Genomic DNA, 6,839 nt, shown 5'->3' with positions numbered 1-6,839 from the left:
AGTCCAATCTGCTGTAAAACACAGAATCACTGAGTACTCTAAGCTGGAAAAGACCCACAAGGATCACAAAGTCCAGCTCCAGGCTCCATCCAGCACCACCCAAAATTCAAATCCTACATCTGAGAGCTCTGCCCAGATGCTCCTTCAACTCCAGCACCAGGGAGCATGCCCACAGCCCTGTGCAGCCCATTCCATGCCCACAGCCCTGTGGTGCAGAGCCTTTCCCTGACCCCCAGCTGCCCTCCCCTGACGCAGCTCCTTGCCGTTCCCTCAGGCCCTGTCACTGTCACACAGGGCAAAGCAGTGCTGGGCCAGGTTCCCTCTGGGGTACAGTTGGCCCTTTTGGCTCCAGTGCACACTGCTGGCTCAGGTAGAGCTTGCCATCAACCAGAATGCCCAGACCCCCTTATGCAGGGCTATCTATCTCTGCCCCCCAGTCTGTACGCAGATCTGGGGTTGCTCCAGATGCAGAATACTGCATTTGTTGCTATTAAATTCCATGCAGTAAACTTCATACAATCCTGCTCTTCACCCCATTACTCTGCAAGGTGGGAGCACCTCTCCAACAAGCTCATTAGCTCATTCTACTAAGAAGTCAGCAAGATAAACATCTCCTCAGCCCTGCCCAGCACCTTTTGTGCTGTAGAGGCTTCCCCGCCTCCCTCATCAAGTCTCACACTGCAGACACATAAATAGAGGGCCAGTGTGCTGCTGGCCACCAGGGCAATTCTTGGGATCCCGCAACACCTCACACTCCAGCAGCCATCTCATCCGGCTATACTGCAGGTACCAGGGGCTGGGCAGGGGGCAGGGGGCAGGGGGTCTCACCTTCCGGACCTGCAAGGGTCTGGGGAGAGTGGCAATGGGGTGAGTGGGAGGCTGTTACCTCTGCAGCTGGGAAATGGGAAACGTGGTGCTTTGGGTTGGCTGGTGTGGGTTCTGTTGAGCAAATTGAGTCTAGTAGAATGAAAAGTCATAGAATCACAAATATCTCGAGTTGGAAGGGGCCCACAAGGATCACTGAGTCCAACTCCTGGCTCCACACAGGGCCACTATAAAAGGACAAGTAGATGCATATTTGCAGGTGAAAGCTGTGTAAAACAGAGCACGGGGGCAAGGATGTAACCGCAGTCAGAGGAGATAGCTGGGGCAACCAGAGTCATAGGATGAGAATCATTGGGGGCTTGATGTGCCCATTTCCACACCAATCCCTCTTTTCTCCCCAGAGCATGGATTCTACCAGCACACTCCGCCTGTGGCTGTTCTGCTTGCTGCTCAGTGCTGCAGTCCCAAAACCCACCTGTGATCCCAGTGCCTGTCCAGCCTGCCCCGAGCCAGGACCTGGGGGCTGCTGCCCGTCGTGTGTGCCGGCCTGTGCCTGCCCACCCTACCTGCAGGATGACTGCGAAATGCAAGGCTTCAGTGATAGACATGTCCCCACGGGCAGGTCCTTCTACATCGACTTCGCCCGCAAGCTGTGCACTTGCCAGCCCAGTGGGGACATCACCTGCAGCTCGCGCTGTGACCCCGTGCCTGCTTCCTGCCAGGCTGTGGGCAGCCCAGTGGCCGATGGCTGTCCCCGCTGTGTCTGCTATGATGAGGAGGAGGTGGCTGTGCTTGCTGGCTCCGTAGTGCCCCAAGGTGGCCAGCTCTGCACCTGCCCTCCCCAGGGTGGCCAACTGCAGTGCAGTGATGGGGGTGAGGCATGAGCTGCTCCAAGGGCAGTGGGACTGGAGGCTTGCAGGGAGTGGGAGGCCTTCTGCTCTGTCAGGCCTCTTCACTGGAATGCATTCCAGGCCTCAAACTGTCCCATCATGCGGGGAGATGCTGTGCTGTTGCATCTAAGCATCTTCTTTTTAGTGGGCAGACAGATTGGGTTGGTTACTGATGGCACTGCAATGAACCAAACTGCAGTTATTTATTTATTTGTGAGATTATTGTGCTTTTGTGAGTGTCTATGTTTATATAGGATGTGGATGTGTGTGTCTTAAGTAAGTCAACAGATTAGAGACAAGCTCTCCCCTTCCTGCTGCTGGAGACAGTAGAGTATGCACTCTGAATGCTCTGAAGTGTGCTCTGTATATATTTATATCCTCATATATATATATATATATGCAGGGAGACTGTAATCAAGCACAGCTCCATCAGGCTGATGTGTTAACAAATGTCAGCTATGTTCATGGGGTTGAATAAAATCAGTGTTACCAATGAACGTGTGAATGCTTTACTGGTAAACACACATTAGTCACTTGTGCCCCAGATAGCCCTGAAGCGTGCAGTGTGCTTCTTGTCATCCTCTCTACTGCTGGGCACCCACTGATGCTGTTTGACTGCAAATGGCAATCAGAGGGGGAGACTCAAGAAGGACTGCAAGGTTCCCACTGCTCTTTTTGCTGAAGAACACAGCAAAGCTGAGGGCCGAGTGAGATGAGGAGATGAGACAGCTGTCAGCAATTTTTGTGCTGCTTGCTTTGCTGCTCAAAGTTGAGAAATGCGTCACAACAATGAACAAAGTTAGAAAATAACGGCTCTTGCTTTCCAGTGGTTTTCTGAAGTAGGTGTTATGAGAGAAGGTAGAAAGTAAGGCTCAGAAGTGCTGAAACTCACACTTAGCATGAATCACACAGTGATCTACACATGCCTCTTCCCCTACTGATTATACTGCAACTGGGCCATGGGAAGGGTGACAGAAATGATTCTGTTCAAGGCATAAGAGCAGACCCTGCCAGCAGCTAACACTGAAAGGTAAAAACAGAAAGCCAAGGCATGTGGGCTTCTACAAAAAGCTGGGAAGAGCTCTCTGGCTCCATCTGGCCCAACCCCAGCTCCAGCAGGGACACTCAGGCCCATATCCTACTGGGTTTTGGCAGTCTCTGAGGAGGAGATCCTACAGCTTCTGGGCAGCCTGTGCCAGGGCTCTGCCATATGCACAGCACAGCAGAGCTGCCTGGTGCTCTGAGAACCCCTGTGGTCCAGTTTGTGCCCATGGTCTCCTGTTGTGGCTCTGAGCATCCCTGAAAGAAGCCTGGCTCTGTTCTCTTTGCACCCTTTCTTCAAGTATTTATAGGCACTGATGAGACCCCCTGACTAAGCCGTATCATCACCAGGCAGAGCAGTCCCAGCTCTCTCAGCCTCTCTTCACAGGAGGGGTGTTCCTGTTCCTCCATCACCTTGCTGGCCTTTGCTGGACTTTCTCTGGTATGTCCGTGTCTCTCATGTTTGGGCTCCTGCAACAAGAGAGACACTGGCACAGTGAAGAGAGTCCCCTTGCTTCAGGCCCTCCTTCAGAGCAGCGTAGAGCAAATTGTTTAGAGCCATGAGCAGTCTGCACTCTCTGGAGAGGGTGCCGGCCTGCTGAGCTTATCCTTTGCCTGGCACCTTATCTGCCCCTTTGGTGTGACTGATAACCTTTCCAAAGGAGAGGCCAATGACAGGCTGAATCATTCTGTTTGTGTGTGAATGCTCCCTGTGCAAACACTGGGGTCAGCGGGGGAACAAAGAGCCACCATCTTCAGACAGCTGTGGCAAAATGAGTCTTTGAATGAAGATTGCAGCCCTTGAAAAGCATTGATTTTACATATAATGAAATCAAGTCTGTGGGGTTTGTTTCTGTTATCAGCGTCCTGTGACTTTGTAAAAGCTCATTATTTCCACTATTTGTGGAACCAGTGGGGCTTTCCTTCTCCACATGACAGTGATTCACACAGCAATGCTTTTTGGGCCTATGCCTTTTAAGTATGCCTGCACGGAGCCTGCCTCATGAAGCTATAAGACACCAGGGAAGTATTCATGCCTGAAAGCCCATGAGGAGATGTTCCCAGAGCCCTCTCTCTTTTCCAGGCTAAACAAGCCCTGCTCCCTCAGGCTGTTTTTGTAGGAGAGGTGCTCCATCCCTTCAAGCATCTTCGTGGCACAACCTGGTGCCAAGAAACTGAAGCACTTACTCAGGTCCTTCCTCCACCTTATCAGGTACCCTGGGCTGCATCAACAGAGGGGCGGACAGCAGGGAGAGGGAGGGGATTGTCTCCCTCTGCTCTGCCCTCATGAGGCCCCACCTGGAGTACTGTGTCCAGGCTTGGGGTCCCCAGCACAGGAGGGATGTGAAGCTCTTGGAGTGGGTCCAGAAGAGGGCACAAAGATGCTCAGAGGGCTGGAATTCCTCTCTTGTGGAAACAGGCTGAGGGAGCTGGGCTTTTGCAGCCTGGAGAAGAGATGGCTGCCGGGAGACCTCACTGTGGCCTTCCAGTACTTGCATAAAGTACAGCACATGCATAAAAAACTGCATATAGGTGATCAAAATTACATTCATTTTGGAAAACAATGTACAGATCATTTAAGTGCTAAAGTTTATTTTTAACACTCAAAGATTTAGCTTTAACGTTGTGCATCTAAGCTAGCAACTGCCTATTTTTATTTACTGGCTCACTACTGCATTCATAGTAACATCCACAGCTGATTTCTGTGAAGTTGTTGGGCTTTTTCCAGCAACTCTCGTTTTGTATCCCATAGGGATGTGGTGTGTTGATTCAATCCCATTACACATTGTTGCTGTGTGACACAGGGCAGCAGAGGGGCAGTCTGACACAGTGGCAGCTGACATGGAAGTGCAGAGGAAGCAAAGGTGTGTCATTGAATTCCTTCACGTGAAAATAAATGGCACCCCCTGACATTCATCAACTCTTGCTGAACATTGATGGAGATCAAACAGTGGGATGTGAGAGCAGTGAGGGGTGGGTGGTGCATTTCAGCAGTGGTGACAGAAATGTGGAAGACAAACCACATTTTGGATGGCCATGCACAGCTGTCACAACATGAAATGAAGAGCATCTCGGCCACTCCTCCATTTGAATCAGTGGATTACAACCAGGGAACTGCATACAGAGGTATCCGCTTCAGTGCATTAGAGAAGGTGGCAACATTGGAATACCGCAAAGTGTGCATGAAGTGTGTATCACAAATGTTCATATAGGAGTGGACAGAACACATATGTAAGTTTGTCAGGTCTTACTGGACCACTATGAAGCTGAAGGTGACAGTTTCCTGGATCACATCATTACCAGTGATGAGATGTGGTGTTACCACTATGAGCTAGAGTCAAAACAACAGTGCATGAGGTGGTGACATGTGAACACTCCATTGAAGAAAAAGTGATGTGAACTTGCACTGTCTTTTGGGATCGGAAAGGAGTGATCCTTCTGGATTTTCTGGAACCCAGACAGACAAGCCATCAGCTCTGACTGCTACATCGTGACGCTGACTGAATTGAAGACTTCAACTTCCAGAGTCAAGCCAGAGAGGAAGACAAGCTTTCTCTTGCAACACAATAACACCAGGCCCCACAGTAGTTTGCAGACTGTGGAGCACATTGCCTGTCTTGGGTGGACTGTGCTGACACACTCAACACTTAATCTGTGTCTGGCACCTTCTGACTTCCTGTTTGGACCAAGGAATGTTGGATAGTGTGGACAACATTTTCCTAGCAACAACACCATCACAGCGGCTGTGAAATGGTGGGTCATCTTTGCTGGTGCAGATTTTTATGAGTGCAGCATGCGGGCCCTTGGTCATTGCTGGTGAAAATGCATAGCTAGCAGTGGTGGCTATGTTGAAAAATAGTGTTGTGTAGCTAAGAATTTGCTCTATCAGTGTTGCTGCACTCTTTGCATGTTGTAGTTTCCATGGAATTAAACAGGGGGCATTGCTTTCAGAATGACCGACGTGCGTGTATATACATACAGATTTATATGTATATAAAATACCACAGACAAAAATACACTGAGACACTAATAACAGAAATACTCGCTTTTCTTTCTGGCATTAATTTGGATCTTACCTATGGGAGCACATGTACTCCTCTGTGTCTTTGAAAAATCAGCACCTGCACAGTACTGAAGGATGCTGCTTGTGGAATCACACCTATAATTAGGTCCCCACTGAAAGAGCAATCCAGATCTTAATGATGAAACAAGCTTATAAAGTCAGAATTGTATTAACAAAGGTAACTTAACAGACATTAAAATGTTGCAGTATCTCTGCATGTGGTAGCTCTCAGTGAGAGCTCGGAGGGGAGTGGGAGGCACAGGAAAAATAGCAAGTAAGCGAATCACTGATTCCTTCAATGTGATCCATACAATTTCCACTACTACTGAAAATCCAATCTTAAAAAAATGTTGGACCTTAATGAAAATTGTCTCTGAATTAAATTTTATTACGACATTTACATTGATTGTATGCACTGGGTTCCATGATAAATTAGCAAAAAACATGCTGGGAATGCTGGCCAGGAATAGGGCTATGGGCCAAAGCTTCTGCCCTGTAGTGCTGCTGCTAACGTAAGAGTTGAGAGACCAACAGAAAAGATAAACATCCTGATGAGTTTTTCCCCAGTTACTTCCATAAGCTTCAGATGACATCTTAGTTACTTCGGAAAGGCAAACCAAGCCTGATGTATGAAGATCACACTGACACTGTAGTAGGGCATGGGAACAGTGGTTTGTTAGTCCACCCTGGTTTTAAAATCTATGTGTATGTATGTATTTAAATACTCTACAGGCTTGATGCTGTGTATCGTGCACTCTCTGAAGTTGCATGAATTTAAATATGGACTTGGAATAAATAAGGTGTGGTGTCCCGGCCTTGTCCAGTACTTTTTGCAGAGCCCTCACTTTACAGTGAGTGCACGGAGCACTGAAGATACTGCTGCTTTTCTGCAGAAGAGTATTTAGAAACAACAGCTTCTAATCCCTGCAACACCTTCTTAAAAAAGGGGATTCATCTTCCAGGGAACTTTGAGACCAACAGACTAGGAACATGCTATTTGGGCCATAATTTAGGGCTTT

The sequence above is a fragment of the Lagopus muta genome, chromosome 1, assembly GCF_023343835.1.
Source record: "Lagopus muta isolate bLagMut1 chromosome 1, bLagMut1 primary, whole genome shotgun sequence".
In the NCBI taxonomy this organism is placed as follows: domain Eukaryota; kingdom Metazoa; phylum Chordata; class Aves; order Galliformes; family Phasianidae; genus Lagopus; species Lagopus muta.
The sequence above is the reverse complement of the archived record's forward strand: the minus strand, read 5'-3'. Positions refer to the sequence as shown.